Raw genomic sequence first — 12,955 nt, 5'->3', positions numbered from 1 at the left:
ATCATAACCTGCATATTGTATCTATTTTTCTTATGTTATGTGCACATTATTATACATAAAGAATTTTTACAAGTAGCACTGTAAAAAATGTGTATATAACAACAAAAAAGGTATACATAAAGTTCACATGATGGGTCCCTTTCTTCTATCATCAAATGGAATATGAATATTCGTCAGTTTTATCTATAATAATAATATTAATGTGTGGTAGTTTAAGCAGGAGCTTGATGTAGAGGAGAACAACGTCGGCTGCCGGTGTAATAGGAGTACATAGGTGCGGGGGGAAGGCGGGGGAGGGGGGGAGAATAATACATGAAACCAGAGTGGAACAACCTAGCTTGATATTTTTCTTCTTTTTTTAACCTTTCAGGACCCTGGACCTACTACAAATTTGTCTTAACGAAGAGGTTCCTCATTAACCTTTACCATGTTCTTATTATCGCCCTAAACAGAATATCAACAATTTTATAGCACGTATTATTAAAATTATTGCTGTATTCTTATCGGCATTCCTGGGATTTTAGAAAGCACACAACTACGATGCTCTGCGACAATTTCATTAATTAAACGATGATTTTACTCGTTAAAGAATACAGGCCATGATTTAGACCCGACAGTTTCCCGTAACTTCCATATTCTTGTTATTATGGACGTTTGAGAATCTCTGCTCTTCATTTTCTTCTTATTACCCAACTGGATTTCATAATCTGAGGAAGTTTACAGCCTTTAACGCCTTTGAACTGAGTTCCGTAAGACAATAAATCCTTTATATTAGATAATGGAGCACATTCTTTATGCTAAAAAGGTTTATAGAGTAGGAGCTGTGAATTATTTAATGAAAAGATTTTCATACCATCTTAATAAAGCCTATACAACCGTCCAGTACACACACACAAACACGCACGCACGTACACAACAAAATTTTAAACGCACACACACACATATATATATATATATATATATATATATATATATATATATATATATATATATATATATATATATATATATATATATATATATACTCAAAACGCTAAGCCACCATTTTTGTTTAATATCAAATTCAATATACCTCTGGAGTAACTAACAACCATGGAGAATTATGAATGATAAGTGCTTCGTCACCAGTGGGATTCGAACCGCTCCCTTGTTTATAAACCACGAAAATAGTGACTTTGACCACTGAGCCATGAAGCCATCGAATCCCACTGGTGACGAAGTCCTTATCGCTAACACTTCCCCTTGGTTGTAACTTATTTCCGAGGTATTGTGAATTGGACATTAAACGAAATTTGTGGCTTAGTGTTTGCGAGTATAAAAATGTCGTGTGTGATTAGAATACACACACATATATACTGTATATATGTATGTATACATATATATATTATATATATATATATATATATATATATATATATATATATATATATATATATATATATATATATATATGTATGTATGTACTGTATGTATATATGAAATACACCTACCGTGATAGTATTTTGAAGCATGCGTGAAGCAACTTTAGGTGTAGATAAAATAACTAGAAATACCTGTTCCATGCATTACATATTTTCCATTTAATCTGAGCTGGGTTTTCGTATCTTTTATATTTCGTAATCTATGAAAGAGGAGAGTTTACTTTTATTCGTGTCTCAATTGCGTTGGCCATCCGACCTCACATTATCCTTCGTTCCTGTAGACAAATCGATACTAGAATTCTGCTCTGATTCCTTGTGTTCGGCTCAGTTCCACAATTCATTTCTTTTCCGCTCTCTCCCATTAGAGAAAATTTCCATTCTTTCTTCTCTGCGTTTTCCCTTCGACCACGACGACCCTCCCAGCCCTTCTTCCTTCCCTTCTTCTCACTCCTCCCATAATGCCGGGTGGTCTCCTCCGAAAAAGGGGCACCACGCAGAGAGAGACAAATAAGAGCGTGGGAGTCTCCGTATGAGAGGTGGAAGTTTAGTTTCTCTCATTTCAACGTCGTCTTTTCCGTTTCACAATTGAGGAAAGGGGGAAGGGGAAGGGGAGGAAGAGGAGGAGGAGGAGGAGGAGGAGGAAAGGAATAATGTAGGGGGAGGGAGTTAGTGGATGAGTGGTTAGTGAGGGAGGAAGGAGGAACATACTCTATGCAACACCTCCTTCCTAGGATATTATGTATGGTGGGAGGGGGAGTGGTTGAGGAATGGTGCGAGGGAGAGAGGGCGGATAAGTGGGAGGGAGGTGTTCTTGACTGATTTATAAGGATTGTCGGTAGAGCGGATTTGAATTGGTCGTTTTCGGGTGGCTGCCAAAAGAAATGTAAGAACACAGAAATATATCAACAATCACATAATTATGGTAATGATTACTTTCATGTGCTGTTTTACCGCTGTAATTGCTAATGGATTATATTACAGATGGATTTAAGTGGGAGTAAGGCATTATTCGGAATGGGAGATGTGAAGTATAAAATAAATGAATAAACATTTTGAGAGAGAGAGAGAGAGAGAGAGAGAGAGAGAGAGAGAGAGAGAGAGAGAGCTTCGGAGTAAGGGGTCCTTGCTGATTCTGCATTTTTAACTCTTCTATGCCAGACTTTGCTTTCAACTTTCCTTGCAAGTTAATTATGATTAAGACAATTAAAACTTGAGCGATATTTAAATGCATTTTTTCCTTTTGCATAGCACAGCATAACACCTCATAACATTGCACAGCATTGCATAACAAATCAGATAACTCATTGCCACGAAATTAACTTTAACAATTTGAACTTTGAATGGACTCCCGTATTTTTTCTGACTGTAAAATGTGGCTCATTTGTAAAATACATTCGTACAAATGTAAAAGGATGTAGATAGATAAGTACAGATACAGATTGATAGGTAAGAATATAAAAAGATAGGCAAGGATACTAATAGGTAGGTAAGGATATAGATCTTCCTCAAAACCTACCCGTAACACAAAACCCTTGGTGATTACTTTCACCAAAAGCAATTTCCTTCATAGGGTGAAAACCTTAAAAAAGAAAAAAAAAAAACTCGCTTAAGGAAAGACGTTATCTTATTTTCCGTTCGTTGAAACACCCTTCTCATCTTCCCAATAATTTCTCTTTCCAAACGGTTCAATTAGGAAGAGCAATACCTGGTGGCACTAGGGATTCGAAAACCTGTCAATCAAGGGTCCGTAAGGTAATATCAGACAGACGTCCCCTATCTACCTATGAGATGTTACCATGGCAACTGAAAATACGAGAGGCGATGGGCAGGGGAACAATGGAATTTATGTAGTGATGGGGGTTATTAGATGTTCCTTGGATGGTGAGGGGAGGGGAGGGGAGGGGAGGGGAGGGGAGGGGTGGGGAGGGCGCAATTATGGTGTCTTCAAGGACATTTTAATCTTCTTGCTAATTGCTTTCTTAATTCTAGTTTTATCGTTTCAAGCTGCGATGACATATCTGTCAAAAATGATTAAAATCAAACGAGAAGAGAAAAATCTGGGTAGAATGAATTAGAAATTGAGAAAGAAAAGTACCTTTTTTGTCCTCTTCTGGTTCACACTGTATGTACATGAAGACTAACACATGGCGATGTAGTCAGCTGTTATTTACATACAAATAAAAACACACAAACACACGCACACACGTATGTGCATATATATTTGTTTATTTCTATATATTGGCTGTTCAACTATTCAAGAAAGGTTTTGTAATGTACACATCCAGTATGAAGTTACGAACTCATGTGTAAACTGTTTATTCATAAATTCTGACGTATACTGAAATACACACACACACACACACACACACACACACACACACACACACACACACACATATATATATATATATATATATATATATATATATATATATATATATATATATATATACATACATATATAATATATATGTTGATCTGTTAAAACAGGAAACCCCTTTACCAGATAATAGCGACATTAATCTTTTATCTGTTGACTGAAGGATGAATCTTTTGTTGAGAAAGCTGCCACTTACATGAGTTCCTTCAAATACCTACACAAAACGATAGTGTCGAACCATCTACCCACAGTTCGACATTTACTTCTATCCAGTCTGCACTGTTTCGCTTCTTGGATATTAAGATCCTTCCTTTTCATTATCTGTTGCACGCCTATACAGTATATAGCTATTTCTGATTCTTGCCCGCCTTCTTCCAATGCTTCTGAATTATTATACGTTCTTTTCACCAGGTGACCATTCCTCATTCTCTTCACATCACCAAACAACTTCAAGACATTTTTGAACTACGTGAGCCTGTTTTACTTTTTCATATCTCCACATTTCTTAGTCTTGCAATCCCTCATTTCGCATAAACTATGTAAACAGATGATCTTGAAAACTTCAACCCAGTTTTATTCAATTTACACTTAACTGTTACATTTTGTTTCTATAAAAGAAAATTGGCTTAACCATTTTTTTATACATTTCAGTTCTTGCTTCCATAAACCCTCCTCTTCTCTCGTAACACTGTCATCTTCAAACTTCTTCCATCATCCATATCAACTTGCACTGCTCCAACTCACTGAATTCCATTTGTCCTATAACCACACTCTGCCTCACTTCCATTTTAAAGTTTTTGCTGCTACACAGACCTTCGCTAGTCTCTGAATATCGCTGTATTTAACCATCACCCCCTGATCTGCAAGCATCAGCTACTCCCCACCCTTTGTACCACTTCACTCAAACTATACCTGGTAGAGGCGGACACTATTTTTTTTTATCCACATTTTCAGCACTTCATCTCCAGCTAGAGCTTTTTTCTCTTTCACTTTTGCTGCAGCTAGATAATATTCAATTATACTTCCAGTCCCTTCTCTTTTCATGTTACTTTCATTAAGAACATTTATCCTTTATTAAACATTATCTAATAAAGTCTTTTCTTTGCCATTTACTTTTTTCAAGTGCAATTATGAATATTCTTTGGAAACCACAGCTGTAGGATTCCATTGCTTTCCTTATATGTTGTCCTTAATTTCTTCTCATTAAACTCACCTGCCTTAATTAATTTTACTGACAAATTCTCAACTATTTCTTCTTCAAGTAAAACTTCTGTTTTCACTTTCACTTCAGCCTGAAAATAATAAGACAATCACCTGTCATTTCTCACATTACATACTCTCCCATCTACAAACTTTTCATCACCATTTACTCCTTTTCAAGTATTGTTACAAATACTCTATCATGGAAATCACCCCTGCAGAATTCCGCTGTTCTTCACTGCAGAAAGAAATTGCAAGCGATGTGGTTAGCAGCCCCATACCGCGTACGCTTCTTCAAAAGCTTCAAAGGAACCAAATGGTGGTGTTCTGAATGTGTGTAGATGTGGTAAAACAGACAACAAATTTTTATATAGTTCATTTACTTAATGAGAGAAAGTAAGTTGGACGTTGTGTCACTAAAGACGAAAGTGGATGGGAGGATTATTGTCCCTGGGCAAGTGGCTATGCTTGTGCTGTAGGGTCAGAACGACTGTTAGGACAGATGAAAGAGTACTAGTGCTAGTTCGGTGACAGAATTCGATCACTTGAGTGTAAAGGGAGAGAAAAAAATTGTGATATTGACTGGAAACTTTATTCACCACACATTACTATTCCCCACAAAGAACTGTATCAGACTCTAAGTAGCATGGGTTTATTGCCCAGTGAAAATAGCCCCCGTCCATTTCCTGTTTAACCTTCGGCTAAAATTTCATTTTGGAGTGGAATTTTCATGATTCTTTTGAATTCAGCTACTTATTTCCACTCAAACACAAGGTCCGTTATTCATGACATCCACCTCAGGGTGCTAAGGTCCGGGTTTCGGAGGATGCAGAACGATTTAAGTACATTCCATTAAAACTGCACCGTACTTCAGTTGACCTAAGTAGCGAATGAGGCATATCATGAACTCCAGACGGGATAACGGCACGGGGTTACAAAATGATCACGAATTATTAAGAGCAGGAACACCTTTTGAAGGCATCCCTCCAATGAGATTGGGTGAAAAAACTACCCAATGCCAAATTCCGCGATTGATACAATAAAGCATTATTAAAGCAGGGAATAATAGACATTCAGCAGTGTTGTATCGTTGCACGTAAACCAGGACACTTAGTAAGACTTCAAAGGTGTGCATAATAAAGGCAGCAATATAAGCTCTACTGAAATAAAATTTATGGAAGGTGGATTATCACGAACTATTCCAATTCTGTCTAGAGAATGAGGGTTCAAGGATGCTGCTAACTTCGACTCAGCAGAAAAGTATTCCAACAAAAGTAGAATAAACTCACTTGAAACATTACGTATTACCTGGAATTTTGTAGATGCAGAAAGCATTGTCATTATCAGATGATTTTAATAGATAAAACAAGGAATGCTTGATGATAAACAAACCTCAAGTACTGTGGAATGTTTCGAATCATTAGGACAGATAGAGTGGAGCATGTTGCTAAACAGTCAATGAATAAAGTTCTGGTTTTGCCCGACTCGTAGGTTATACAGACTGATTAATTCCAAATCTCTGTTAAGGATAGAGTAAATAACTATAAAAGGCGTTGCATTATAATTATGCATGCACAGAGTACTATTTTACTCTCGTGACCAACAATCATCTCACCAGTGAGGGACACATGGGACACGAGGGACGATGATAGGTCTTAGCTCACTGCAAACACGAGCGACACTTTTGGTTGAGCATCACTCGAAAACCAGAGAACGGGATCAGTCCTAACCTCCTACAAAAAGTTGCCGGGTTTCAAACTCTTATTCGGTATTCAATCGCTTAACTTCCCACACCAAAATTACCATTTCATAAATAAGTTTCATGTCATTAACTAAGGAAAAGACAGCAATTAAATCCATTTTAGTCAGGTTGGACAGGGCATCAGCAAGAATGCCTTGGACGTAATCAGTTTAACCTAGAAAAGAATCAAAATGACTTTACTGCTTCTTATATATGAAATGCGTCAGGAAACAAAACGTCTTGATTCAAGACAGTTAGAAAAATGTTTTCAGATGGCCTTTACTACAACCACAGAGGGCACTAGAGGGACTGAAAACGGCCTTTCACTACTGGAACAAAAGCAGCTACAGTCAATTTCCGAGTCATCAGGAAAAACCCTTCAGGAAATGACTGAGAATAAATGTATCGAGTAGAGTAAAAATAAAAGTAAAACAACGGAGCACACTCATCCGAATAATTTCCACCCCAACAGTCTACATCGCACAAAAAAAGGGCGGGTCCAAGAATTACGAAGTTTCCACAAGAGATAAAAATGAAATAGGAGAAAATGTCGACACAACTCGATAACGCAAAAGCTCCTATCTGATAAACCTAAGAGTGTCGAGTGTCCAATGATGCCCTTATTACGTTTCAATAAATATCCAGCCCCACCCACTGATCGACATATCATCCGCAGGTAACCGAAAGGTGGGGCTTTTTCAAACTCAGGTTTGGAGATCTTAATCTGATACAGATTGTCATGAGAAAATTATTTTCGTTCTAGCATTTTTTAAAATGTTATTTTTCTTTTTTAATTTCATCGTTCGCGATGATTTCGCGTTCAGGTTAGGGGAGAGAAAAAGAAAGGAAGGAAAAAGAAGAGAGCGATTAGTCTGCGATGGCACAAAGAGGCAGATAGCGAGAGAAAAAAGCTTCAAGTTTGCAGACTTGTTTGTTATTTGCATGAACGCCATATGTTGTGCGCTTGTATGTGTCAAATAAATGGTCACCATCGAAATGTGAAGAATTCCCCGTCGAGGCCCCCCTGCTTTCAATTATGTTCTGGTATATATTTTTTCTTTCTCCATGGCAGCGGCGATCCAAGAGAGAGAGAGAGAGAGAGAGAGAGAGAGAGAGAGAGAGAGAGAGAGAGAGAGATTTTCCGCCAAACGTGCTCTGTTTTTAGAAGAGATAAAAAGTTAATTTCTAGGAAGCAAAACCTGAAAACCCGTAAACTTACACGGAAAAATCAGCAACTTCTCAATCACTCCGATATGATTAAAAACATTCACCTGCGGAGGATTGATTGATCGGTGCAAGGTCACATGCACTGACTTATTTATCTACGATAAAATCCTCAGGATTAAAAGATAAGTGATATGACGATAATGTAAAAAAAAAAAGATACGCTTAAAGCTAATATAATAACACACTGTACAAATACACAAACATGGATAAATGTGTGTGTATACATACATATATATATTTATGTATGTATGTATATATGTAGATACATTAAAGGGTTATGAAAGTTTTCACAGGAATTTCATATTTCATCAGGCAATTAAAAACAAACGCTTCAATTAGCGGGGTCTTGCCTTTCCCAGAAGCCAGGCAGTTTCAGGTGAATAACTTTCTGCAGATGAGAAACATGAAAACATCGTTAAAATTCGCCAGACCAGCAAATCCAAGCTGTTTGGCAGAAGGCAAAACCTAATAGTTAGAGAAATACGATAAAGTTAGAAATTGAAAAAAGGAAAACAGAACACTTTAGAACTTTTATGTATAATTGTGATGGATAGATTTAGTAAAATTTGATACACTGGCATACACTGCAAAAATCAACGAAACTGCTATTATGCATTTGTACACAGTAGATACTGGTGATAAGTCAAACTAACAAAGTAACATGCAAATGATACTGTGCGACATCATCTCTTGAAAAGGAGGACCTCATACGATGTCGCTGTAAAACTCAACTCGAAGCCATTTTCCCAGATTATTGTAATTCCCTTATTTTTGGGGAGCTTGGTTTATATTGCCCGTCTCATGGGCATTTTCTTATTATTAAAGTTTTTCAAAAATCGAGCAGATAATTCACTCAAAATCCTTCAAGATTAGATTACGGCTAAAATACAGATTTAAATCTACTTATGGAGTTAAGACGGAAGTGTAATGATGTCATTACCGCCAACGACAATAATAACAGTAATAATGAGGATTTTTTTCTTAACCGACGTAAGTATACCTTATTTCTACAGTCGCAAATGAAAGATTGAAGAACTGATAAAACTCTAACAAAAAATAGATGAAAAGAAGGAATTTTATTTTCATACAAACAAAAAATTACGCATCACATCTGTTTTCACTTCAACGTAAACTTTAGTTCATTTTTATTTATCGCATTTTTTTCAGGCTCGACTCAGAATCAGGTAAACAAAAATAGCAGCCACTTCATTCACGTCATTTAGCAGCGGCGAAAAGGAATGCACTTTCGGGCCACTTTTCAGGCCTACAACGTGTGTGCTTAGGATTGTGAATGTCAACACGGATTTGTAATCGGATTTTCGTCGAAATGTCTATGAAAAAAGAAAAGAAATATAAACACAGCGTGAAAATAGAAGTTATTTTGTGACGCTTCGAGAAGAAGGATCGCTAGACGCTGACATCTTGTAAAGGCCACCATCTGTTTGTTAACTTAGTAACGAGAGATCGATTATGTTAGCTGTAACTTATATCCCGACAAACAAATATCAAAGCATACATATACTACTGTATCCAGCGTAAGCTGGTGAAGACAAAAGGGCAATGACTTCTGCCTTGATGTTTCACTGGATACACCATCAGTCGATTATATATATATATATATATATATATATATATATATATATATATATATATATATATATATATATATATATATATATATATATATATATATATATAATAAATGTATGTATATATATATGTGTGTGTGCGTGTGTGTATGTATGTATGTATGTGTGTGTGTGGGTGTGTGTATGTATGTGTGTATATATATATATATATATATATATATATATATATATATATATATATATATATATATATATATATATATATATATACATATGTTGGCAGAGGAAGAGAGAGAAAGACTGTAATCTAATGAAATTAATGTATAATTCACATCACTAACATATGGCCACAAATAAGTCAATGAAAATGGGTACATGCATCAATCAGATAATGGATGTAAATAATACATAAAGCTTGTGTTATTAATTAAGCCTCAGTTTTGTATACTCATGAGACGTTGAAAATGTTCCACGGTAAAAAAATGATCTCTTAACAGACATACTAATTAGAGTTCCATCATTATTACTGCATAATCTTACTGTTTCTCTAATATATTAATACTGTTACTGTGATCCCCTCCATGTTAACACGTTTTCTAAACTGCATTTTTTGTGTGTATGTTTAGCAAGGTGCCTTAGGACCCCTCGTTTCTTTCCCTGTTTTCATTCCCTCTCTCTCTCTCTCTCTCTCTCTCTCTCTCTCTCTCTCTCTCTCTCTCTCTCTCTCTCCTTAGGTATCACTGGAGCCCGTTCTAGTCAGGAAAGCTACCCTTACACTTTGATGAAGACAATTTCAGGGCGTTTGCCTTTCGACAGAGGTCGCTCACTGACTATCGTAAGTTCTGGTCGGAGACCAATGAGAGACCCGAAAAAGCGCATCGCCCGCGACAGCCTCGAATTCTGTCCACGCAGGAGAGTGAGGGGGGGAAGAATAAGGCTCACATAATCCGGTCGTACTTTTAAGAATGTATAGACTTCGACGTATTGGCGTATTTATATGACCACGATGTCCGATACTGACAAACGTGCAGTTAATCTGCATAACATTTATTGCTATTAAGTATTGGAAAGGAAATGTCTTACATATTTATATTGCAGTCAATACAAGACGCTGGGATATTGGCCGTGACATCCTCGCTTTCTTATTTTTCTTTCTTTCTTTCTTCACTGACAATGATTCCTATAACTTTCGATGCGTTTCCTTTTTTTTTGAATCTTAGGTTACAAATTATTTCCTGTTCTCAGATCTTCAACATATTTAGATTTTTCTGGATCATGTTACAGTCATCGCTATCACTATCAATCATCATCACCATTCCTTCTTACCTTGCCACTGACTGCTGATACTCCTGCTATATGTAGCTACTTTCCACCGTCTTCCTGGGGCACCACCATGAAAATTTCAGTCACATAGCAAGAAGCGTCTTTCGATATATTTTGATTTCTTACAAATTACTCGCAGCTTAAAAAAAAAGGTGCAGCTTCTGATAGTATTCGAATTAGGCGAGGGCCCCTACACGAGTGGCAAACCTCATCTGTTTTCTTAGTCACCGTTAAAGTACTTCATCTGTAAGATGAAGAATCTCAAAATTCGATGCAATTTCATCCTAATTATGCTTTGCTTATAATGGTCTTCTTACACTTCAGTTTGTTTGCCTGTGCACATAAAAATATGCTAGACAACACGATCAAGAGAGGAAGAGTGAGAAAGGGGGTATTGCATAGACCCCTATTTATGTCTCACACTTTTTGTTCTCTCTCTCTCTCTCTCTCTCTCTCTCTCTCTCTCTCTCTCTCTCTCTCTCTCTCTCTCCTTCATTTTTCCTTACTCCTTAATTCCCCTCTCTCTCTCTCCTTAATTCCCTACAATCTATCAACACTTCTCGTATCTGTCTTCCAGTAAAGCCTACATCCTCCCATTTTTATGCTATTTTCTTTCACTTCTACATACATCGTTCTCCATTTTACTTTGTAAATTTTTTCTCAATCCAATTGCTCTGTTTTCCTTTGCTTTTCGAGCCCTTTTTTCCGAAGAGACCAGAATAAAAAAGAGACATTATGGGGAATTCGCATTTATCGGAAAAAGGACAAAAATTAGACTAATAATTACTCGACAAAAGTTGAAAAATAATGCTTTCATATCTCTCCCTAAAAAAAATTTATTTTTCATTTCTCTGTAATTTTTTCCTACCGTGATTTTGTACAGGTACTTAATTACCAGCTGAACACCCTTTAGCAAGAAGCCTTCGTACTTCCACACAATCGCCAACAACAAACCAAATTGGTCGAAAAGCTTCAGAAACGTTTTAACATACACTGGTGTTGATTCATTTGTTCAAAGCGTTTGACTATCAAAGATGAAAATGAGTGATATTTCAAGGAAGGTTGTGGTGGGTGGGGGAAAACGGGGAGGGAGTGAGGGCGCTTGGTGTATAAGGAGCTGGAGCTGGGGAAGAAGTTGGAGGGAGCCAAATACAGAGCTGTAAGGAGAGAAAAGGACCAGGTAGTAATTGACTGCGATCATTTGTACAATTCCTAAAATCAAGGGAGATTCCTTGCTCGATCATTTGGCTTCATCAAATTCCCTGGGTTTAAAAAAATCAATAAAAAAAACTTTTCCCGGAAGATTTTTCATTACTGCTAAATGCCAATATTATAAAGTGGAAGAAAACGTCAGCGGAGTGAGGAATAGAGAAAGGGAATACAAGAAGTGGAGAAAATAAGAGTGTGTTGAGAGGCAAGTAGGTAATGAGAGAAAATTAAATGTAGTGGAAAAAGAAAGAATGGGTCAGACCCACTTGTTCCTAGTTGTGTGCACCGGAAACTTATCTTTTTCTGTTAAGAAGAAATACAATAGGGGTTGAAGGATGAAAGAAAAAATATTCATGAAATATGATTACAGGGAGACGATAAATAGATAAAAAAAAAGATGGAAAAAGTAGGTGATAGATGATGAGGCTTTCCGGACTGACGACGAGGAAGAAAGATGAGCAGGAGGGAAAAAATGAAAAGGGAAAAAACGAAAATAAAAGCAAAATAAAGAGAGATACGTGGATTATCTGAGACTAAAAAACGATAGAGAAAAACATTAAACAGAGAGAGAGAGAGAGAGAGAGAGAGAGAGAGAGAGAGAGAGGCGCAAGAAGTGTTTGGGAGGCGTATTTGGGCGGGAGGGAAGAGGGAGAGAGACTGGGAAATGGCGTATCAAGAATTGGAAAAAGACGTAGGAGCAGGAATAGGTGGAGACGTAGTGCGAAGGGGATGGCGTAATAAAGGGCAGAAGGAAACAGCACACGAGTGACCGCCGAAGGAAGCCCGAGAATTTCAGGGGATGCAAGTGGTTGCAATAACTGAGACGGAAGAAGGAGCGGAAGGGATACAAAAGAGAGAACAGAGG

Source organism: Macrobrachium rosenbergii, chromosome 8, assembly GCF_040412425.1.
Source record: "Macrobrachium rosenbergii isolate ZJJX-2024 chromosome 8, ASM4041242v1, whole genome shotgun sequence".
NCBI classification, from domain to species: Eukaryota; Metazoa; Arthropoda; class Malacostraca; order Decapoda; family Palaemonidae; genus Macrobrachium; species Macrobrachium rosenbergii.
The sequence above is the reverse complement of the archived record's forward strand: the minus strand, read 5'-3'. Positions refer to the sequence as shown.